This window comes from Nicotiana tomentosiformis, chromosome 6 (assembly GCF_000390325.3).
Source record: "Nicotiana tomentosiformis chromosome 6, ASM39032v3, whole genome shotgun sequence".
NCBI lineage: Eukaryota > Viridiplantae > Streptophyta > Magnoliopsida > Solanales > Solanaceae > Nicotiana > Nicotiana tomentosiformis.
In genome coordinates this window covers 75,609,629-75,635,273 of record NC_090817.1, presented here as the reverse complement: position 1 = coordinate 75,635,273, position 25,645 = coordinate 75,609,629, and the positions used below count along the sequence as shown (strand labels likewise).

The 25,645-nt window shown below is 36.2% G+C and overlaps 2 long non-coding RNA genes across 8 annotated transcripts in view; both read right to left on the bottom strand.

The window, feature by feature from the left end:
- Positions 1 to 21,685, bottom strand: part of LOC108947417 (uncharacterized) — a 202,237-nt gene extending 180,552 nt beyond the window's left edge. Inside the window, exons 1-4 of one of the 2 annotated variants that reach the window (XR_011408687.1) lie at positions 21,457 to 21,685; positions 21,174 to 21,216; positions 20,578 to 20,740; positions 12,461 to 12,566 (exon numbers count right to left, since the gene is read on the bottom strand). This is a non-coding gene — a long non-coding RNA (uncharacterized lncRNA). Of the gene's footprint in view, positions 1 to 12,388; positions 12,567 to 20,577; positions 20,741 to 21,173; positions 21,217 to 21,456 lie in introns of those variants that run through there. The other variant, XR_001971858.2, reaches the window with a different exon arrangement.
- Positions 13,146 to 20,300, bottom strand: LOC104109511 (uncharacterized). 6 transcript variants are annotated; one of them, XR_011408684.1, is made up of 7 exons: positions 20,144 to 20,300; positions 19,575 to 19,677; positions 17,944 to 18,170; positions 17,728 to 17,844; positions 17,212 to 17,630; positions 14,295 to 15,560; positions 13,146 to 13,650 (listed from the first exon to the last, which is right to left on the bottom strand). It is a non-coding gene; the product is annotated as an uncharacterized lncRNA (long non-coding RNA). The 6 variants fall into 6 exon arrangements; XR_011408685.1 differs by having other exon boundaries at positions 15,397 to 15,560; positions 20,144 to 20,299; XR_004510339.2 differs by having other exon boundaries at positions 15,397 to 15,560; positions 17,944 to 18,036; positions 20,144 to 20,298.
- Positions 21,686 to 25,645: the final 3,960 nt, after the last annotated feature.

Genomic DNA, 25,645 nt, shown 5'->3' with positions numbered 1-25,645 from the left:
ACACATTGTTTGACTAGTTTTGGATCGATGGGCTTTGGTTTGAGGTATTAGAGAGGCGCGGGAGCCGGTTATGGAACTTCGGAGCGAGGTAAGTCTCCTGTCTAACCTTGTGAGGGGGAAACTACCCCCTAGGTGATGTAATTGTTATGTGCTATTAGTTGTGGGTGCTACGTATGCACGAGGTGACGAGAGTCCGTACGTAGCTAAAGCATATTTATGTCCGGGTAGACTTAGGACTTTACCATATAATATTTGAAATATTTGAATTCATTCTGCTAGCTTAATTAATTGAAATTATAATTGAACTTAATTTAGAAATATATACATATATATTAGGCCGAGCTTTATTACCTTGAGTTGTTGGCAAGTTATTTGAGATTAAAGGTTATACTCACCTTGTGTTCATATATTGTACCATAAGCTCGTGTCTTGTAATTCGATAATTCCTTTTCTTTCTTGTGGAGCGGGCCGAACGCCTCGGCAGGATTATGTACCACACTCTCATGGGAGCGAGTTGTTCGCCTTGGCAGTATAATAGATACATCTATGGTCCGTGCCGCTTGACCCTCGCCAGTGTACACATTATGATAGGATCGGGCCGATCGCCTCAGCAGTATCATATTCTTTCTGAAATCTAATCGTACGACTTCGGCGTAATCATGTGTTATATCGCTAGCAGTCCGAATATTCACCAGATTTTTTCTTCCACTGATGCCTTGCATTTTATATAGTATTTCTTATTTATTTGATATTGGCACTAGGTATTTTCTTAGCTGTTGAGATAGAATACGAGATGAGGAATTGATATCGTTTAAAGAAATTTTTGGAGATTGTGTTAGTTACAGATTTACCTCACTACTACTGTTGTGCTTCTTATCTGTTTATAATTTACTATATTGATTTATTAGACCACTAGTAAGTGTTGATGTCGACCCCTCATCACTACTTCTCCGGGGTTAGGCTAGATACTTATTGGGTACGCGTTGATTTGCGTACTCATGATGCACTTCTGCACTAAATGTGTAGGATCCGACAGGTTCATTTGGTGTTCATCTTGGCGCATAAGCGCAGCTACTGAGGAGACTTTAAGGTGAGCTGCATTCCAGGCTACGCATCGCAGCCTATAGAGTCTTCATCGTACCATTTACTTTATTCTGTCTTATTTACATTCCAGACAGATGTTGTATTATTATTGTTGTACTCCTTAGTAAATGATCATGCACTTATGACACCGAATTTTGGGGTTCTACTAGTTGATGCTTACGATTTCGTATATTTTTATCGCCTTTCATTTCTTTTATAAACTATAAATTTTGTACGTTCCCGTGGATTTAGAAGTGTAAATCTCCTTCCTTATTAAAATTTATGATTTCGAAAGTAATAAAAAATAAGTAATTAAATTGATAAATCACCGTTGGCTTGCCTGACGATGGCATTAGGCGCCATCACGACCTATAGTAGATTTTGGATCGTGACACTTTAATCCCTATTGCATTTTGTGGTTTACCTGAAAATATCCGAAAACCTATCACAGAGATAAGTATGTTTATCAAAGACTTATGGTCTACCACATTAAGGGATGAATACCTATTTCAAATGAATCATAACATTCTTGTAATCAGTAATAAGCTGGAAAGGAATTTTTCATCTGATTTCTTTGATGTCATGGAACACCTTCCAGTTCACCTTGTACACGAGGCGCGACTTGGAAGGCCGGTTCAATGCAGGTGGATGTATCCATTCGAGAGGTAATGAACAAACCTTGATTCATTCTTGTAATTTTCTTTAACATTAGCTTCTAATATGACAATGTGCAAGACTATTGGCAAGTGTAAACGATTTGTTAAACAGAGAAATAAGATTGAAGGATCCATACCTCTTCGACAGTCATGTGTCATTTGCTAGAAATAGGCCCAAACCGCACAATGTCGTGATTGAGAATGATCTAATATATCCACCAATATCCATATTCAATCAACTAGGCCGAGGTTCTAAAGATCGATAAAAAAGGAGCCTAAGTAGTATGGAGTACAAATCAGCTTCAAATCATGTGTTGCAATTGTCCGGAAGTGCAACCCTTTCTTAAGTAAGTGATGACATAAGATTAATTTACATGGACTACTATTTAATTCAGTTGATGCAACTAACAAAATTTTCAATGTGTCGCTCAGTGACTTCGTGAGTTAATTTGGCCATGATGTTGTATATTCTACATTTGAGGCATGGTTTAAAGAGTGTTTAAGTGCATCTTACGTACTTTCTCACATGTGAATATACATACTTGGTCACTTGTGAATATACTTGCTCACTTATGATTTATTTAACACTACATGTAGGTCAATAATCCAAATAACGGTGTTAATCAATTTTTGAAAGATATATCTTGGGGACCTGCACCTACAGTTACAACTATGTCTAAGTATTTTGTGAATAGTTACAAATTTCACACCGAGGAATGCTCCAAGTATTAAAAAAAAATCAATAACAGTGGGGTGTATGTCAAAGGAGGTCAAGGCAACCAGGATGGGAAAAATGATTATTATGGTGATCAAAGAGATTCTAGAATTATCATATTCTTGGCCAAATAAGAAGATCATACTTTTTCGATGCAAGTGGTTTGATCTAACACCTAGAAGAGGTGCAAATGTACACTCGCAGTACAACATAATTGAGGTTAATAAAAAGAGGGAGTATGATCGCTATGATCCTTTTATAATTGAAGAAAAAGTTAGGCAAGTGTATTATGCTCCATATCCATTGTGGAGGGATAAGGTTGATTGGTTTGTTGTAATCAAAACTAAGCCTGTTGGTAGGGTGGAAGTTGAGAATGTGCTAGATGTTTCTTACCAAAACGATACTTCAAGTGTTAACCAAATGGTGAATGATTAGTTAGAAAATGACTTGGATCATCCTCAATGCATATTAAAAGAAGTAGATATGGAGTAAATAACAATTATAGAAAATGAGGACAAAGAATCACCTGATGAAAATGAAATAAATGAAGAGGAAGAATTTTCGGACGAGGAAGGATACTTCGAAGATGACTAGCATGTTAGTTTTTTCAAGCGCTCTCAACTTATATAGATTTATATTCTCAATTCTAACATTTTCTTTAATTTATGCAGATGATCGGTAGGGGTCGAGGTAGGTCTAGGAAGGATAAGAGGCCTATTGATCATGAGGATAGTGCTACACCCTCGCTTCCTTCCACTCCACACTTGCATCCCTCCGCTGCTGATGGCCGGCAGCAATCTTCTTACCATTCTCCACCACAGGGCTATACCCCGCTTCCTCCACATGATCCTGCATATAATTATATAGGTCCACCGAGTCAGAAGTCACAAGGCCATGTGGTGATACGCCTGTCATCTGCTCCATTTTCTTCACCATCAGCTGGTTCGCATCCATCATTACATACAACTGGATCGCATCAGTGGTCTGGATCGCAGCAAGGGTCTAGATCGTATCCATCTTCATCAGCGACCCCGTCTCCCTCTATGTGGAGTTCGTCTCCTAGCATTTTTAGACTTCGCCTTCGGGATAGTAGTGCTGAGCCAGACGCCTCCCCTTCTACGCACGCTTCAGATACACCAGAGTATGATGATCCAGAGGAAGTGCGGTATGATCGTTATCATAGGATGATCATCAGGCCTGAGGGTAATGGGTAAGATTTATTTATTACTTCTTTATTTTTACTGAATTATAATAGCTAGTCTTGTTTATTTAATGTAATTGCTATGTTGCAGGTTCATACCTAGTCATCAGACTACAAAGATAATCACTGAAGCTCTTGGTCGGTTGTATGATGCACCCTATGCAACTTGGAATGATTTTCACCGGAGCTCGTGGAGCAAATCTTCAACCAATTTAAAGTTTTAATACAATTCTTATCTATTTAAGCATTATATTAATAATATTTTCATCTAACATTACACACTTCATTTACAGACTAAGTGTGCCTGGGTTCCATTCTTGCAAATTTTGAGTTCAAATGTCGTAAGAGACTATTTGATTCCTTCTATTCTGCTCGGAAGAAGAGCAAGAAGCCTTCATGGGTTCTACCACATTAATGGGAGGATCTGCTGAGGCAGTGGACCACTGAAAAATTAGAGAAGAGGAGTGAACAGGGAAAGAAGGTCCGGGCATCTAAGAAGGGTGGCTCCTTGCACTGTATAGGTACAAGGAGCATGGGGACTGCGATGAGACTACTGGTAATTCCTTAAAATATTTAAATCTATTTTTATCCAACTATATTTATATATTTTAATTTAGTTAACATGTTTTATTATAATTGTAGGAAACAAATATGGGAGGAAGATGACTCATGCTGAGTTCTTCATGGAGACTCACATCCGGAAGAAGAAGGCACCGACAGATCCAAATAGATAGATCGAGGACCGGGCGGAGACTACATATGTAAGTTTCATAACTGCCATAACTTAAAATTAATATTTATAATATTATATAGTAAATAATTTTCTATCTTCTAAATAAAGGGTCTTTACAAGATTACTGTGGAGGAGTACAATCAGAGCTTGCCAAAAAATGAGCAAGGCGAGCGACCTTCCATTTCAAACAAAGACGCGCAGAAGATATGGTTGGATATTGTCAGTGATCCTAAAAAGGGGATAGCATACGGCCTTCCAGATAGATCATTTCGTCACTACAGGACTGGATTGCAAGGTATAGGGACTTCCGCCCAGGGCGAGGTACTTGATAGGTCGACTCTCTCGGCTATGGAGAAGAAAATCTCAAAGTTGTCAACAGAGCTTGAAGAGGCAAAGGCTAGAGAAGAAAAGAGAGATAAACAATTTGATAGCCTTCAAGGTCAGCTAGAAAAGAGGGAACAACAATTTAACGTCCTTCAAGGTTAGCTGGCCAATCTTCTTGCTAGTGGTGCTTTCCTCATTTCTCGGTCTCGTGAGTCTTCCCCATATGCTAATCCTTCTCGTCGTGATCCTTCGAACCATGCCGTTGATGAAGCTTCTAGTAGTGAAGATGGAGATGATGCAGTACAAAACACTCCTTGAATGGTGTGTATTGATTGCTAAACAAAGTCTTGAACTTGTGAATATTTAGTTGAAATAGTTTTAAATGATGATTGTATTGTTGATATTATTTTATTATTGAACATTTGTATTGTTGTTGTTGTGGTTGGCGTTGTTGTTGTGGTCGTTATTAGCATTGTTGTTTTGGTAGGCGTTGGTTAATTGTTGTTGTTGGTTAATTGTGGTTGTATGGTAGCAATATAATATTGTCATTATAGGATGGTTATTAGTAGTAATTGAAAGGTGGTGTAGCTTAAAGGCAACCATATTCTGTCAGGTTTTTACCCAGAAAACCGACCGACTTCCGACCAATTTCGTTCGGAATTCTCATATTAAAACCTAGAAATTCATAATTTTCGACCGACTTCGGTCGGTAATTTCAATGTGCAATCTGCAGAATTTTGAAATTATCGACCGAAATTGGTCGGAAATAACTTTTTTATTTTTTTTTATTTTTTAATGATTCCGAACAATTTCAAAAGAAAAAAAAATTATCAAATAATTATATTTCCAACCGAAATCGATCGCTATTTTAAAAAATAAATAAATAACAATTTACAAATTACCGACCGATTTCGGTCGGTATATTTATTTTTCCAACAAAAAATGTCAAATAAAGTGATCAAACTTTGGTTGAATTAACCGACCGACTTCGATCGAAAATTGCGACCGTTTTCGGTCACCACACGTTAGCGACCACTGTTTTTTCGACAAATTAAAATCGGTCGAAAATCAATCGATTTTCCTTTATTTCCGACCGATTTCGGTCGGTTTTCTTGGACGATTTTTGGCACTTTTCTAGTAATGAGAGAAATTTTTGGTAGAGAGTATTTTTTTTTTCTAAATGGACCTTATTCGATATAGTTCTAAATTAGTCAGACTAATGAATTTCGAATATAAGATCAATAAACAATTAAACCAATCACACTGTATCTAGATCTCTGATATGCAAAAGGTTCAAAAAAAATCAGAGGCCCTTCTTCTATATTCTCCTCTCCAACTTAAAATTTTAGTTTTTAGTAAATTAAAAGAGACTAAGGCATAAAATACTTTGTTTTTTAAGACAAGTCAAAATGATAAAAACGGACCAATTAAGCAAAAACCTAAATAAGGTATTTGGAACAAATGAGCAATTTATAATTATGTAGAAAACAAATCAAAATCACAGAATCATGAAATATCATAACCTTGATCCAATTGCCTGATATACGAGATATTCAATTTCAGCAATAATCTCACCTAATTAAGAACAATATCATCCTTTCCAAATAGAGAATATTTGATATTGCCTATAGAAATTCAATTCACCCTATCAAACTCTATCTCTTATCTAACTCTCTAATCTTCCTCATAACACTTTGCAAAATCCCTATATACAATTATAGGATTTTAGATCACTTACCTAATATAATTAACTCATCTCCCAAACTATAAATTCCACTTTTTACTATCATAATTTATTTCATCAAATTCCCTAGTCACCAATACCAATACACCATGACTAAGAAAACTTTCTTTTCGACTCTTATTTCCTTCTTCTTTTGCTTTTTTTTATTGTTCAACTGTTCTTTCGCAGAAACTGAAAGCAGAGGTACTGAGAAACACCATGTGACAAAAAGCGAAACTGTTCATTGGTCGCGGCGGGCTTTTCCATTTGTGCCACCACCACCAAAACCTAATAGTGTTGGCAGTATTTTTCTTCCAATTCCTGGTGGTGATGTGCCAAAATTTCCCCTTCCACCATTGCCTGGTTTTAAATTTCCACCAATTCCTCCATTTGCTTTTTCACCATTGCCTGGTTTTAAATTTCCTGCCATATTTCCTCCATTCCCTGGAACTCCTCCTAATGGTGGTGCCAAAGGAGATGATAATAAGAAGAAGAATTGATATATTTGAGTGGTATTAGAATTGGATGTAATTATTGAGATTAATAAGAAGGAAGCTTAATGTTTAGTTTAATCTTTTTTGGTGCAATTAGAACTTCAGATTAAGACTTTGAACTATATATGTTTCTATTGGGGGTTCTTTATTGCATTTTCATAATGTACGTACCTTATGTATTTCATTTCGATTATTTGCAAAATTTCTCATTTTTAGTTTCTTTTGGGATGCCAAAATCATGTCCCCCTTAAGTAACATTCTTCATGCATACTAAAACTTCCATTAAGGTGGATGTTTAAAAAGTAAACTTTAAGAATATCGACAAAAATTTGTAAATTGAGACAAAAACTTCTTGTTTATGTTTATATTAGGACGAATATAATATGATGGTTGAGATTAGAAGTCTTAAATTTGGGCCCTGAGAATGAAATTTTCATCTTGGTAAGGAATGCGACATAATTTAAAATTGATTGAATTGGTGAAACAACTTATCCAACATGAACTTGCATTAACTAAATTAGGGAGTTTCTTACTTGATATGGGCATCCCGGAGTACTAAGCTCCCGATATGCGCGAGGTTCGGGAAAGTGCCGGACCATAAGGATATATTGTACGTAATTTTACTCTGCATTTCTACAAGAGTTGTTTCTATGCCTCGAATTCATGACCTCCTGGTCACATGACAACAACTTTATCAGTTACGCGAAGACTTTCCTTCAATTTCTTACTTGACATGACTCTGAAGTAATTGAATTAGTCAAACAACTTACCCGATCTGAATCTGAATTAACTCAACTAGTGAAATGATTTAGCGGACATGAATTTGAATTAATTGAATTGGTGGGTTTCAAAATTGAATGCCTTAAAAACGCAAAGGACTAGGACACAGGGTATAGCCTTATGAGGTTAATTTAAATAGTAGACCTTTAGAATAAGTAGGTGTCTGACCTATATGTCCTGATTTAGTTGCATTTTACATCTTTAGGATGTTTTTCCTTTAGTAAAAGTACGAGGACTTGAGTTATAAGGAACTTTTATCAAATCGAAATCAGAATGGTGTACTACGTACACTACTACCAACTCGCGAAATGTTCAAGGGAAAAAAATGACAAAATTACATAATATTCTATCAGACTCACTGTTTATTTTTTCAGATAATATATATTAAATAATAAAGTATGTACTAAGTATACACAGTTATACAAATATTATACATGAATTTATACATATTTTTTGTTTCACTACCAACTTGCGAAATATTATAAGGAAAAAAATAGGAATTTTTATATAAATAGCTAATCGAATTTACTGTTTATTTTTTTCAGACAACATATATAAATTACACATAAATTATAGACGATTATAGTAATATTATACATAAATTTATACATATATTATTATATTCATCAATAATTTTTACTTTAACCAGTTGGGTGAACGGCTATTTAGGTTAGCCAACAGCTATGATGTGTACGTGGATGAAGATTTGTTACTGTGATGAACGCACGACAGGAGTTCATGAGATATTGTAGTACTAAAGATATTCTGTGCAAACAATACTCTAATGATCCAATCAGTGTTTTCTTCAAAACATCCATTTTAAGAATTAGAATACTATTTGTACAAAAACTTCACTAATGATTGACATAAATAAATAAAGAATTAACTATCTGATAAACTTAATGTCACGATCCGAAAATCCCATCCTCGGGACCGTGATGGTGCCTAACATTTCATTTGTTAGGCAAACCAACGTTAAAATAATTATCCATTTTTAACAGTTCAACTTAAATAATAAATAAGAAACCGAAATAATTGAAATGAATTCTGAAGTAAGGAGCGAAAACATAACAACTGAAATCTCTACTACAGCCTGAATCTGGTATCACAAGTGCACGAGCTACTAGAATACCGCAGATAAAGGTCTAAATAAAAGTAAAGTTGTCTGAAAGGAAAATCCACAGCTAAGATATAGTGGAAGGGGACTTCAGGGCTGCGAACGTCGAGCAGTTGTACCTCAAGTCTCCCCGATGATAGTCAACACGAGCACGCTACTGACCGCTACTAGGACCGACTCCAAAATCTGTACAAGAAGTGCATAGTGTAGTATGAGTACAACTGACCCCATGTACTCTGTAAGTGCTGAGTCTAACCTCGACGAAGTAGTGACGAGGCAAAGGCGGGTTACTCACAATATAACCTGTACGCAGTATAAAATAATGACAGAAAAAGAAAATACAGAAACGAAATAAGACAGTTAACTTAAGAAAATAACTCAATCCTCTACGAAATCTAGTGAATGCCAGATATTACTAATCCTTAGAGTCTCATATGAAAGTACCGAAGCCAACACAACACAATAAGAAATGGAACATATAAACTGTTGCGGCGCGCAACCCGATCCCACCGTACAACAAAATTCTTCCTTATTCTACCATATAAATATCAACAGTAATAATAAATAAATATATATTGTGGCGCGCAACCCGATCCCACCATATAATCAGAATCAATATCATAATTCACCCTTATTTCACCATATCAATCCACCATTATTTCACAAGTTGCGGCGGGCAACATGATCCCACCGTATCAATATAAATTCACCCTTATTTCACCATATCAATCCACCTTTTTTTCACCTGTTACGGCGCGCAACCCGATCCCACCGTACAGTATGAATAAATCATTAAGTGCATCTAATTTAACAATTTAAATCACAAGAGTCCTTTATGATTAATGGATATAAAGCGGAAACAGAAAGGGAATCTCGTCTCAAATTAAAAATCTACCATAATGAATACTAAACAGCAAAACAGTTCAAATAAATGACAACTAAGGGTACAAATAAGTCATTTCAAGTAGTAGCAGTAAATTATGGAAGCACGGGAAAATCTAACATTCTTAACATGAGAATTATAAGTAACAAGTAGCAAATAAGTCATGGGAAGCAATTAAAACATGTAACAGTTAAGGCATGTAATGAAATAATTCATGAAATACGGGACAAACAGGGAAACAAGTATTTTGGCGACGTATATACACTCGTCACCTCGCATATACGCCGCAACACATGAATTTCACATAGCACATAACTCAAGGGTTCCTAATTCCCTCAAATCAAGGTTAAACCCGACACTTACCTCACTCCGCAATCAACTCAAAATTCAATCACGGTCTTGCCTTTCGAACAAGCCTCTGAACCAACCAAATCTAGCAAATTATTAACCAAACAATTCAAATTAAACTTTAGAAACTACTCACGAATGAAAGAGGTTCAATTTAGATCATTATTGAAAAAGTCAACAAAAGTCAATCCCCGGGCCCGCTTGGTCAAAACCCAAGATTCGAACCAAAACCCGATCACTCATTCATCCCCGAGTTCGGTTAGGCAATTTGTTTCAAAATCCGACCTCAATTCGAGATCTAAAATCCAATTTTACAAAAATCATTAATTCTACCTAAATCCCCAATTTCTACCATGGAAGTCCTAAATTTAAGGTTGAAATCTTATGAAATGTAGTGGGTAATTGAAAGAAAGTAGGTTAGAGTCACTTACAAATGAATTGAGGAAGAAATGCTCTTGAGAATTTGAGAGAATGAGCTAAAATCCCGTCTATCTCAGCTTTTGACCAGGTGCAAATGTCGCAATTGCGACCTGGGGTTCGCAATTGTGAACCCCGCAAATGCGAGACATACTTTGTAAATGCGAAGAAGCTCCATCTCTGCTATCATCGCATTTGCCATGACTTGTTCGCAAATGGGAACGATGGTCCTTCGCAAATGCGACCCTTTTGATCGCAAATGCGACCTCAGCTGACCCAACCCCTCTTCGCAAATGCGAAGATTTTTTTCGCAATTGCGAACAGGACAGCAATTTGGTTTTTCGCAAATTCGAACACTGACCTTGCAATTGTGAGGTCAGAGACCTGCACCAGAACAGATTTTTCACCAGCTATTTTAAGTCTAAAATTACTCTGGAGCCTATCTGAAACTCACCCGAGCCCTAGGGGCTCCAAACCAAACATGCACACAAGTCCAAAACCATCATATGAACTCGCTCGCGTGATCAAAACACCAAAATAACACCTAGAACTATGAATCGGACACCAAAACGAATGAAATTCTCAATAAAACTTAAGAACTTTCATTTTAACAACTGGACTTCCGAATCACGTCAAATCAACTCCGTTTTGCACCATAATTACAGTAATGAACCTACACCAAGTTTCGGAATCAAAAGCCAGACCCGGTAGCAATAAAGTCAAATTTCGATCAAATTTATAAATTCTTTAAACCTTTAAACTTCAGATTTTCAACAAATTATGATAACTCAAGTTAGGGACCTCCGAATTCGATTTCGGGCATACGTCCAAGTTTTAAATCATGATACGGACCCATCAGGACCGTCAAAATACGGATCTGGGTCCGTTTGCTCAAAACGTTGATCGACGCCAACTCAAATGAAGTTTTAAAGCACGAATTCACATTTTAATCATGCAAATCGAGGAAGGCTAAATGGAATTATTTGAGGTTTCGAAACACATAATTAAGGGTTAAAACTCTAGATGACCTATCGGGTCATCACACTTAAACACTCTCCTAATCCATATGAACGACTTGCTTGAAAACCCTATAAATTCCCCGCCATGTCTACTCTCATATTTCATCTTAGAGCTAGTGCAAGCCCTAAATTTCTTAGTTATTAAACATTGCTAAGAAAAGTCTCACTTTTCTCATTTGCATTTTCCTAGTTCTCAACCTATGTTTTGCAACTGAGAACGTGGCTACTACGCAAAAGTCTGATATATCCTCACACGATAAAAAATTAGATTGGTTTCATCCATAGTTTCATCCACATCCATAGTTTCATCATCCACATCCATGGACATTCGTTCATCCTCCGATGTGTGCCGGTGGTTTTCATCATGCATGGCCATTCCCTCATCCACCAATGCCTGCTCATGGCCATCCATGGAAGTTTCCATGGCCATTCATGCATCCACCAGTTCCATCTCCACCTGAAGGCACTACAAGAAATAAGGGCTACGATGACATTTAATAAATATCGTATTAAGTGTCATAAATATCGTAAAATTACTTACCGACATTTATTTTACACTTAGGTCAAATGTCGTAAATTTCAATGTCGGGAAATTTCTGACATTTATATTAATGTCAGTAAATAATTTACTGACATTTATTTCACGACTCTTTTTGAAATGTCACATTAAATCTTCTGACATTTAATATACTGTCGGTAAATAAATAGTTTGTAGCTTATTCAGTTTATGCCATTTAGAAGTGTCGGGAAATTTGAGTGACTAGTGATACTTCTGTAGCACATCCATTAATGTCAAAATTAAAATACTCATTGATGCTTATGTAACACATCCTATAATGTAGAAACTAAATTTTATTTTATTAACAGGAAAGTATAACCATCAAAGTTCAAATAGTACCTACAAATGTCATTCACCATAGACAATTTAAACATAAATAAAATATTTGCAAACATAAGATCCCTATACAAAGAATAAAATTGTGAATAGCTATACATCTTTACAATTAAACATTGCTGGATTCAAACTAATATTGGAGCAAGAGATATCTTCATTTCTTCAGCTCTTTTTTCCACTCACTACAAGAAATCAACCTTATTGCGGCGACTAAAATAGCTACAAAATTCCTAATAGTCGCTGCTAAAAGGTATCAGTGGCAACTTTTGTATTTTCACAAGCACAACCGTAACTGAAGGTTATTTGTGGCGACATTTGAAGTCGCCGCTAAAAGAACATATTTTGTGGCGATAGAGTTGCCACAAAAAGTTGGAAAAAATGCTACAAAAAATTGTTCCATAAGAACAAATATTAGATGGGTCGCCACTGTATATTCACCTTTAGTAGCGACTAGCATCGCCACAAAAATATTTATGTTCAGTGGCAAGATTATGTCGCCACTATAAATGTCTTTTAGTAGCGACAGGCGTGGCCATAAAATATTTAACCATGAAAGATACAATGTTTTCTGTAGCGACTAAAGTCGCTGCAAAAGAAATAAACTTACAGTGGCAACTTTTATATCGCAACAATTATTAATTTTTTGACAAAACTATGTCACCACTAAAACTTATTTTCTCAGCAATTATAACGACCAAAATTATATACATTTCCATGCCAGTAGGAATCTAATTCTCTAAAATTTCATATAGAAATATTCATATCAATCGACTATCAATATTAAAGCAACCAATAATGTTTGACAAACACCAAAAGAATTTCTCAAGCCGAATATTATAAATACTATCATTACTAAAGAGTCAATTACATATATACTTGTCACGACCCAAACTAACCCTGTCGTGATGGCGCCTATCGTGAAACTAGGCAAGCCGACTCATTTCCAAAACAAACCGATATTTTCATTTAAAAGATAATTTCAAGGCTATTTAACATAAAAACCTTCGTAAAGGAGTTCAAATCAAAATAAAAGTGCGGAAAAGAAAAGCCCGACATCGGGGTGTCACTAGTCATGAGCATCTACTACAATTTATCTGACAGTATCGAAACTAACAAAGTCTAAAAAATAGCTAAATACAACTAAAGGAAGATAAGAGGGAGAAGAGCAGGGTTGCGATCGCCAGGCAGCTACCTTGTTATCCCCGAGAAGATCTGCAACCGGAATAGTCAACAACCGCTACCATATCCAGATACGCCTGGATCTGCACACAAGGTGCAGGGAGTAAAGTGAGAACGTAAACTCATAAGTAACAACAGTAAATAAAGACTGAGAAGTAGTGACGAGCAATAATGCAAGTAAAGTTCATATCACAAAAATTCAGTAAAATAAAACATGTTTTTAAAACCAGAGTTTGAATAAAATCAGCTCTTTTAAATCTAGTTCCAGTAAAATCATTTAAAGACATCTTTCAATAGTTTTCAAACAAAGGCTCAATGCAAAGGTGAGCAAAAATAATAAAATCATAATCAGCCCCTCGGGCAACATCACTCATATACAGCCCATTACGCAAACCTCATAATCACTCGTATACAGCCCCTAAAGGAATGAATTCCACAAGAAAAACTACCAATTTAGACCAAAAACCCGAAATTGGCTCAAATTCAGCCCCGGGCCCATGTCTCAAAATCCGACAAAAATTACAAAACTTGAAATTCCATTCACTCACGATTTTAGTCATACCAAATTTACCAAAATCCGACAATAAAATCCCCTTCAAAACCTCAAAATTTCATCTCAAGAACTCTTCCACTTTTTTCCCAAATTTTCACCCCAAATCACAATTTAGATGATAAAAATCAAGATATAATCATGAAATTTAACCAAAACCAAGTGAGGAACACTTACCCCAATCAACTCCACGAAAATCCCTTCAAGAATCACCCAAATCCGTGATCTCTAGCTCAAAATATAAAAAATGTGCTCAAACCCTCGATTTGAATTTAACACTGTCTGCCCAGATTTTACCCTTCGCGACCGTCCTCTCGCGTTCGCGTAAAACAACTTGACTGCCTCACCATTTTACTCTTCGCGAATGCGACACATGCCTCGTGAGCGCGATGCCTTACTAGCTCAGACCTTCTCGAATGCGACTACCACCTCGCGAACGCGTAGAACAAGGACTCGGGGTCCCCAACTGCCTCAATCCGCTTCACGAACGCAGCCTAGCCCACGCGTTCGCGGTGCACTGCCTGATAACCTTATGCGATCGCGTCTTCATCTTCGCGAACGCGAAGAGAAATTTTAGCTGACCTCTCATATGACCTACGCGTGAACGCAATGAAGAAAAATGTCTGCAATAACACCAGAAATTTTGCCGACTCCCTAAGTCCAAAAATGACCCGTTGAGCATCTCAAACTCGCTTGAGGCCCCGAGGACCTCAAACAAACATACCAACCAATCCTAAAACACCATACGAACTTAGTCGAGCCTTCAAATCACGTCGAACAACATTAAAACACGGATTATGCACGGATTCAAGCCTAATGAACTTTGAAATTTCTAAATTCTACAAACGACGTCGAAACATATCAATTCACATCCGAATAACCTCAAAGTTTGTACACAAGTCATATTCAACACTATAGACCTACTCCAACTTCGGGAATCGGAATCCGACCCAGATATCAAAATTTTCACTACCAGTCCAAATCTCCAAAAATTCGACTTTCGCCATTTCAAGCCTAAATAAGCTATGGACCTCCAAAACACAATCTGAACATGATCCTGAGTCCAAAATCACCCAACGAAGCTAACGGAACCGACGAAACTCCATTCCGAAGTCGTATTCACACAGTTCCGACTACGGTCCAAATCCTAAGGCTTAAACCTCCATTTAGGGACTAAGTGTCCCAAAACACTCCAAAAACCAAAATGAAATCTCCCGGCAAATCACAATAGCAGAAAAAGATATGGTAGAAGCAGTAAATAGGGGATCGGGGCTATTACTCTCAAAACGACTGGTCGGTCGTTACAATACTACCCGACACTTCATTGTGCATTATAACTGTACGCATATCCATATCCCAAAAAAGATAAAATATTAAGTGCCTTGTAACTGCTCCTTGCTCGACACCATCCTTGAACGATACCACTGTTTAAGTGCCTTGTCCCTGCTAGACAAAAGTATTATATATAAGGAACATAATGAGATTTGTTATATCCAAAAACATGCATAGACGAATAAATTAAAGTACAAGCTAATTATACATTAGTATAACACAAAGTTAATTTGTTTTATGCTATTTCATTTGTGAAATGAAATGGCTTGGTTCAGGTAAGCATGGTTTACAACCTAAATATTACTACTCAAATAGTCATATTATCTTAGACAATGATGTATCATCAGGTTCACAAAGATTTGAACTTCAAACCATCTCAACTACTATAATGCACATATTTGAACTTTTTCACTCAGTATCAGAGTTAGGCAAATAAGGTCATTTACAATGATAGTCTAGTTACAATGATTGTCTATAATAGTCTATTTACTATAGTTCTATATTCACAGTAGACTGTAGCCGTCACCATATCTTTCCTTTCCAAAACGTTTCCTCACAGAAACTTCAGGACTAGTTAAGTACGACAACAACAGGTAATGGTTTAACGAATATAGTTTGCTTACAAACGTCAAAGATGTGATGAGGCCGCTGAAATTGCAATCTATTAGGGCAGCAAGAGATGTTTTTCATTTGTTGTATCCACATACATAAGTGCCACACTATTTTCAGACAGGTTTGTAGCAGATGGTGCTTCTGTCATTTCTCATCTTTCACATACAAGGTTTCACAATCACATTCAATCTACGTTGCAGACTCCACAACAAGCCATAATTTACATGTCAAAAATAACTTTACACAAATGTACACATACACAATTAGAATACATGTAAATATCAAAGCTATGTGGCCAGCTTTTCTGTTGAAATAGAACCAACACATTACTATGAGGCAATCAAAGATAAGAAAGCAGTAAAAGTAAAAAGAGAAGTTAGTTAGCTCCCAAATTTTCCAACAAAGGGGTTTATGTAAAGAGAATGAAAAAATCAACTAACGATTTGGATCTTCCATCAAATTTGAAGTCAACAAAGATCCAGAATCTATAAGTGATGTCAGATGCATGGAACAAAGGATTCAGAGTTTGCTAATCTTCGAATTATAATTTCCCCCCTTTACACATATCAGGTATATGTAATATGTCTCTTAGCATCCATACATCCAGCTTTATATTGCACTCTTTACATTTTGGGACGTCTCAAAATGTTTAACACCATTCCATTTTTATCACTTTCACAACACTGAAGATTCAAATTCATTAAACTATTTGACTTTCATATTTTGGTCTGAGGTTTTGATAATTTTTCTATATATTACTTCAATATTTCTTCCATTATCCTCAGATAATTTATATATAAGTCAAATTAGAATCTAAAAACAAACACTAGTAAGAAGTTGGGAAAATCACTCTTAGATCCTTTAAACCATAGCCTCAACCATTTCTGACCCCTCACACATTAAACGACATGAGATTTCCTGATTGCAGTATAAAAATAGTCCCTCCAACCATGAGCGATAGATGCTACTATCATATTTTAACTATATACATGTGTAAAATAGTAGTATAAGCATACTACTTTATTCAACTAAGTAATCAACAGTAAACACTAAACCCCTAAACATGAAGTCACTACAAGTCACTACAGAAGGAAGGAAGAAGAAATGCCGAGAAGGAAGAAGAATTGTTAAGAAGGAGCGGAGCAAGTACCTGTTGTTGTTGCATTCTGGTCATGAAACTAGCAAATTGTTCCTGCATCTTCTTGTCCACTTCTAGAGAGATCCTCTTGTCTACTTCTGCATTTGCGTGTTGACGCTCCTCTGCTAACTTCCTTTCCAACTCAATTTCCATATTTCTTCGCAACTCAGCAGCCATTTGTTCACGTTCTTCTTGCAGCTTCCTATCCATCTCGGCTTGCATCTCTTGACGCACAATATCAATAGCAGAAGACCACTGGCCTCTATGTTTGCCTGCTGAATGTTACTCTTTTTAGGAGGCTTCTTTTCGTATCCTTTTCCACGAATATAGCATGTTTTCTCACCAAGAACAGAGGATAAAATCCCATCTCTAGTCATGGGATGCTCGATCTCTTCAGATTGTTGCTGAGCGACAACTTCCTGGAGTTGACCCTGTATTTATGCATAATCATTTAAATCAAAACATAATAAAACATATTAAATGAAACTTACAGAAACAGAAATATAATAAGTCTTTTTAGATAATTACATGAATTTGTTGGGACTGTGAATCCAACCACACCAGTTCGCCTCTATCATTCTTGCGTGTATATTGGATCTCCCAAACTTTATCTGGTGTGTCTAATTCTCCAGTAATAGAATTTCTCTGCAATATAGTTTCGGAGAAAAAATATATAAGCAAATATATAAATATATAAATAACAAAGAAGCATATGTGATAGTAGGGGACTAAATATATTTTTACCGTAAATTCCTCTACTTCTGCAAAAGACTTTGTACCACAAGTATGCTTAGTTATTTGTTTTTCTCTATTTCTTTTGTTCCTCTCACTTACAACCTGTAAGTAAACAGATTAATAAATCACCATTCAAAGAGACAATCTTCAGGTATTAAGTTAATACCTTAAATTCCGAACTTCCAGTTCATCCATCTAATATGGTGGCCAAGATGTTTATTCTCCAAATAGCCAACCTGGTTCCCAGGATTAACAAGGAAAATAAACAGATGCTATTTTCCTAAGGAAAATAAACAGATGCTAAACATCCATCTATTTCAGTTCATCCATGCTATTTTCCTCTTACACACCCTTTGATTAAATGCTTTAAACTCATAGTTGTAGTGGAATTAACATCCGCAGAACCTAAGAGGTGCTTCATTTTTTTTATTTTTTGTTGATTCTACAGATGTTAATTCAGTTGCAGATGTTCATTTTTGTACTTCCAAGTTCTCGCAGATTGTCACACTAGTTTAAAAGGGAAGTAGTTCTAAGTGCGAAAAGAAGTAAAAGTAATTCGTTCTTTCACAAAGAAACTTTCAATCAAGAACTAGTTCTATTAAGAAGATTCGTCTGTAACTATTAAACAAAGATTGAACCATACTCACTTAAATAGGATGTCTCCAACTCACAATAACAATAACAAGAAAGCTGAAATGGACACCTTTACAAAACTAAAAAGGCAAAAGCATGACTAATTAGTTCACAAAATGGCAGTTCTTCTTGATCTCGCCCTTCCACCCTGTAAGGATATCCAAGGTACCCATATGCACCATTGCATTTGCAAATTTCTTACCCCACACCTTTGTAGCGACATAAATGCTTTCGACCAGTTAATGCAAGAACTATAAACAAAAAATCAAGATCTCCTATATTGTAAAAGATCATTCATACATAGCATAGTCCAAAGCTACCTATTTCATATTTGGCCTCCCTCCATCACAAATTAAACTTTTAATAAGAAACAAATAATTAATCCATGTGCTAATAGTTGTGTAAGGGTCACTCCTTGTGCATTAGGTAACTGAAACAACTATTAGTTTAATGAACGGTTATTTTTCATAACAGAAACAAATAATTAATCCAATTACACTTTGAGCTGACACTTTGTACACAGGAAATAATGATGTCCCAAATTCCAAAATCCAGCAGAAAATTCTTGTGCTTCATCCAAGTGAAGAAGAAAAAACTACTGAGCAGAAGAAAATAAAATAGAAATCAAAACTAGTGTATGTATATATTTAAGAAAGAAGCAGAACCAAGAAGCAATAGTTTTGGAATTTGGAGGGGTTCTGATTGTAAACTGAACACCTCTCAATCAAACATCATATTGTCCAGAAATTCTGCTTCTATATTTTTTTTTTTCTTCACACTTATTTTAATGAAAAGAAAGGGACCTCTCGAGAACCACAAGAGACCCTAATTTCACCACATCATTCGCAAAGAAGTATTATGTTTTCTAATAACCATACAATAACATGTGTACCTTATAAAATTAAAAATTGCATGTCTACTGATTTAGGCACATAACCATATAAGAACAAAATAAGAATGGAATGCCGACATGTAAAAGGTCTCTCAAAAAGAAGATTTTAACTTACACAGGAAAAGATATAGTGGAGATTCTGTCAAGACCGAGAATCGACAATAACAACACCAAATACGCTTCAAATGATTCTTTCTGTGTGATTTTTTCTTGTATTCCTGTAGATTATCAAATGGCTCAGACAAATTCGAGATGAAATCTGAGAATACAAATGTGAAATTGCTGAAAAAATAATTATCCCTAACTGTATTAGGGATTTGAGCATAAACGAAAAGATTAGGAACAGAAATTCAAGATGAAATCTTTTCCAAAAAAAACGAAAAATATTAGGGATTTGAGCATAAACGAAAAGATTAGAGATTTGAACATTATCCCTAACTGCATGTTAAAAAAAAATTCTTAGAGAATCATTATAAAAAAAATACCCAATGTAAATATATCTTACATAAATCTTTATGGGATTTTAGTTAGATATGAGATAGTAACAAATAAGAAGGAAAGGATGCACGAAATTGATTAGGAATAGAAATCGTTTCTTTGATTCTTCCTCCATGAAATTATCGATTAAAGAAGAGCAACTTCTTTCCCCAAAAAAATAAAAAAAGATTAGGGATTTGAACATACCTGACAAATGAGATTCACATTTTGATTTGAGGGATTTTGATTTGGCTGAAATTTTTGCTGAGGAGAGTAGGCCGATTCTAGAGAGAATTTGGCTGAAATTTTTGCTGAATGTTAGGGCTTATGTTCGTTCATACCAAGAGCAGGCAAGTTTTAATTAATTAGGATAGGTATTTTGCTTTTTTTAATTATTTTAAAAGTAATAGAGATTTACCAGCGACTTTCCAAAAGTCGCCACTAAAAATATGGAGCCAAAATTTTATTTTACACGGGACGGAAAATTCCAGCCACATCAGAGATGACCTAAAAAAAGTCTCTGCTAAACGTTAACCATCCGTAGCGACTTATAAAATCGCTGCTAATAATATAACTTATTGTAGCAACCTATAGGGTCGCTGCTATATATCGTCACTAATAATCCAATTTCTTGTAGTGACTCCTTCTGCTACTTTCTTTTAGGAGCTTCCTCCCCAAGTCGCTTGAGTGCCTACTCATTTGATAATCTCCTGAATTGAGAGAGAAAGATTGTCTGAGGTGATGATCAAATGATGGCTAATACCACTAATTATTGCAGAATTCCAACTTTAAGTAATAAATTCCCTGGAAGAGGACAGAAAGGATATTGGGCAACTCTATAAACTATGCAGTAGGATTTAATCAAAGATAACAGCTATTCGCTTAAGTAGTATGTTATTATGGTCCAATACTTATTTTTCTAAGTAAAGTATATATCTCCTAATCTAGAAAATATAACAAATAAAACTAACTTACAAAGACTGCAACAATCAATTACATACTATTTGGCTTAAAAGAAATCAAGGAGAATAACAATATTTTCATGAATTTGACACAAAGATACACAACAAGTCTGAAATGTTAAACAAGTCGGTAAAAGTTTGGTGGAGTATTGAATTTGGTGATATTGGAATTATCAATCCTAACCTTAGCAACCACCGTTAAGGAGCAACACTTTAATCACTCAGCAGAAGTTTATTTTACAAAAAATAAACATGGAGCTCCAAAACTAGCATACATCTAAATTGAGCTCCATAACCAGCACACATCTAAATGGAACCCTACGAGAAACAGAACTCATTTGAGTGAGACGTACTTAATGTATCGTATATAAGTAAACAAAAAATACAAAAGAAAACTTAAAAATATACTGAGCTTTTTTAGAACGAGACTAAATAGAGGCAAAACTAAAGATACATGCATAGCCTGTTTCATCCAAATTCCACTATCAAGCAAAACTCTTTGTTCTTCAGCTTGCCAAATGCAATTTGTATCATATTTAAAATCAGTGTCAGAATTACCTCATTTTCACATTCCTCCTACCAATAAATTGATACCAATGATTAATCTTTACATTGGAATAGACGTGTGAGCCAACAATCAACCATTTGAGTATCTTTAGATAAAAAACCTGACAACATTCATTACTCTAATTAGAGGTAGACAATAAATTTCTTACTTTAAAGCAAGATGGAAAACCAAACAAAATTAACTTAATGCTTTATCAAAAACAAAATAATTTACTTACAAAAAAAACATCTTTACCTTCCCCCAAGCACTCCAAACTAGATATCATACGAACATATGAAAGCGCTGCATAAAAGCAGCAAATATTTCAAAGAAAGCACCAATTTTGCCGACAAATATGTGATGACCCAAAATATCATGTTTAAATTTAATAAGAAACTCTGTGTTCTAAGACCTCAAAAAGTACCATTTATCATTTCTCGACTTGCGTGCGCAGTCCGTACAATTTTTCGGAAAGTTTTTAAGTGAAAAATGGATTAAAATTTGAAATAGAGCTTTAAAACTCAACTGACTTGACTTTGGTCAACATTTTTAGCAAACGAACCCGGATCAGTGTTTTGACAGTTCCGATAGCTCCGTATCGTGATTTGGGACTTGGGCGTAAGCCCGAAATTTAATTTGAAGGTCCCTAACTCAAATTATGACCATTTAACGGAACTAGCAATTTAAAGGCAAAATATTCTAAGTTTGACCACGGGGTTGACTTTTTGATATCGGAGCCGGAATCCGATTCTGGAAATTTGAACAGCTCCGTTATGTCATTTATGACTTGTGTGCCAAATTTGAAGTCATTCCGGATTCATTTAATATGTTTTGGCACGAGATTTGCAAATTGAAAAGTTTAAAAACTCAAAGTCCGAATCGAGGTGTGAATTGCAATTTTGATGTAGTTTGATGTGATTTGAGACCCCGAGTAAGTCCGTATGATGTTACGGGACTTGTTAAAATATTTGGATAAGGTTCTGAGGGGCTCGGGTGAGTTTCGGATAGGCCATGGGATATTTTGAACTTAGAAAATTTTGTTGGTATAACTAAACCTGTTGCAGGCCTCTGATCTCGCAAATGCGAACCAAGCAGGTATGGCAATTGCGAGATTTTTATCGCAATTGCGAAGAAAGCCTAGGCCAGCGGTTCTCGCAACTGCGAAGAGCCAATTGTCGCAAATGCGACATAATCTTCGCATTTGCGAAGGCAACGGGATTGTGAAGGGCATCGCAATTGCGAGTGTTTCTTCGCATTTGCGAAGCTCAGGTCGCAATTGCGACACCTGCAGCTGAACAAAATGACTTTTGGGCGGGATTTTTGATTCATTTCCCAAATCTTCAAACCTAAAACCCTCAAGAGGCGATTGTGGGCGATTTTCACGGAAAAATATTGGGGTAAGTATTCCTTATCCTATATTGATTATATTTCATGATTTCATACTCATTTATATCATGAATCCGTGAATTTATGGAAAAAATAGTTTTTTTCTAAAATCTTCCAAAAACGAAAATTTAAGATTTGAATGTCCATTTGACATCGGAATTGGATAATTTCTGTATGGTTGGACTCGTCTCGGAATGGGTGTTCGAATTTCGTAAGTTTTTTCGAGATTTGGGACGTGGGTCCCACTGTCAAATATTTTAATGAATTTTGAATCTTTATCCGGAAAATTAGTATATTCATATGGAATTAACTCCTATTATTCATATTGAGTATATTGAATTGTTTGTGAATAGATTTGAAGCTTTCAGAGACAAATTTAAAAGGAAAAGTTGTGGTTGAATAATTAATTGGAATTTGCAAAGCGAGGTAAGTGTCGTGGTTAACCTTGACTTGAGAGAATAGAGCCCTTAAATTATTTGTTATCTAAATTGCATGTGAACGACGTATAGGCGAGGTGACGAGTGTCTATACGTCGTAAAACTAATTGTTTGTCTGCTTACTTGAAAATTCATGAATTATTTTAAATCATAAATTAATTATTATAATAATTATTTCTCTCCTATTCTTTGTCAAACATTAATTTTTGAAATCACGCATTAATTGTTACATATTATTTGAATTATGTGTTTTAATTGTTATTTGATATTTAGCATATTAAATATTAAACTGCCTATTTTCTCCCTGATTTCCATAATAATTTGCTATTTGTCATTGTTTGTTTCATAATTAAATCATAAGCATTGTATGCTTGTTGTCTTATAATTTTATATTAATTGTTACATTTATTGTGAAATTTTCTCCTATAAGAATTGGTAAATGAATATGTTGGAGTTGCGGGTTACACGCCGCAACAAGATTGATTATAATGAATATATTGGAGGATCGGGTTGCACGCCGCAATAGACTAATTAAAAAGTCGACATACATATATATATATTGGTGGATCGGGTTGCACGCCGCAACAGACTTGATTAAAATGAATATATTGGAGGAGCGGGTTGCACGCCGCAACAGAACCGAATGTGAATATATTGTGAGAGTGGGTTGCACGCTGCAATAGAACCGAATGTGCATATATTGTGAGAACGGGTTGCACGCTGCAACAGAATTGAATGTGAATATATTGTGAGAGCGGGTTGCATGCTGCAACAGAATTGATGGAAATGATAATTGGTTATGACTGCTGAGTTGACTTCAATTATTATGAATGAGTTACCTGAACTATTTCTATTATTGTTGTTGTAACTAATATTGCGTACAGGTTAATGTAAGTGACCCGCCTTAGCCTCGTCACTACTTTATCGAGGTTAGGCTCAGCACTTACTAGTACATGGGGTCGGTTGTACTGATACTACACTCTGCACTTCTTGTGCAAATTTTGGAGTTGGTCCCAGTGGCGTACCATAAACTTTCTCGGATTTCAGCTACCAGAGGAGACTTGAGGTATAACTGCATGGCGTCCGCAGTTCTGAAATCCCCGTCTATTTTACTTTAGCTGTGTGTTTATTTCCAGACAGCTTTATTTTATTCAGACCTTTATTTGTATTTATTCTAGAAGCTCGTGCACTTGTGACACCAATTCTGGGATGGTATTTAGACACCGTTGTTTTTATGGATTATTTTACTACATTTAAAACTTTACTTCCGCATTTGTTTCCTTGTTATTAATAAATTTAAAATTGTTTTAAAAAATGGATAATATTATTCTAACGTTGGCTTGCCTAGCAAGTGAAATGTTAGGTGCCATCACGGTCCGAATGTGGGAATTTCGGGTCGTGACAGTTGGTATCAGAGCACTAGGTTACATAGGTCTCACGAGTCACGAGCAAGCTTAGTAGAGTCTGAAGGATCGGTATGGAAACGTCTGTACTTATATCTCATAGGCTATGAAGTTTAGGAACAATATCACTTCTTTCTTATTTTGTCGTACGATTTTATTCTATCATCGATGATTGAATCATTCTACTCTTATTCTCTCGCAGATGGTGAGAACACGTAATACCTCTACCGATGGACAGGGACCAGAACCCCCGGTGGCAACTACGGCCAGGGGTAGAGATCGAGGTCGTGCTAGAGGCTGAGGTAGAGCTCAGTCCAGAGCTCGAGCAGCTGCACCTATTATAGAACCTCTGGTGGAGTTTCAAGAGGAGGTTCCAGTTCAGAATATACCAGTTGGACCAGTTCAAGTCCAGGAAGGATTCATAGCCACTCTAGTGGCACCAGCCGTCTCACAGTCTGGGGGAGGAGCACAAACTCCCACTACTCCCGCTCCAGAGCAAATGGCTCAAAAAGAATCAGGCTCCAGCAGCCCCGCCAGTTGGGATAGTTCGGCCAGTTGTTGCGGCACAGACCGGTGATAGGCCCACCATGTCTTTTGAGGCCTTATTGAGACTGGATAAGTTTACTAAGCTCTTTCCAGTTCACTTCAGTGGTACACCTTCTGAGGGCCCACAGGATTTTCTTGAACGTTGCCATGAGGTGTTGCGGAACATGGGTATAGTTGAGACCAATGGGGTTGATTTTGTTGTATTTCAGATGACGGGTTCCGCCAAGAGGTGGTGGAGAGATTATACATTGACCCGACTAGTCAGATCGCCTGCTCTTACCTGGGAGCAGTTCTCTCAGCTATTTTTGGAGAAGTTCTTTCCTATCACACTAAGGGAGGAATTCTGCAAGCAATTTGAGCGTTTACAGCAGGGCAGTATGACTGTTACTCAGTATGAGTCCCGTTTTGTGGATTTGGCCCGTCATACT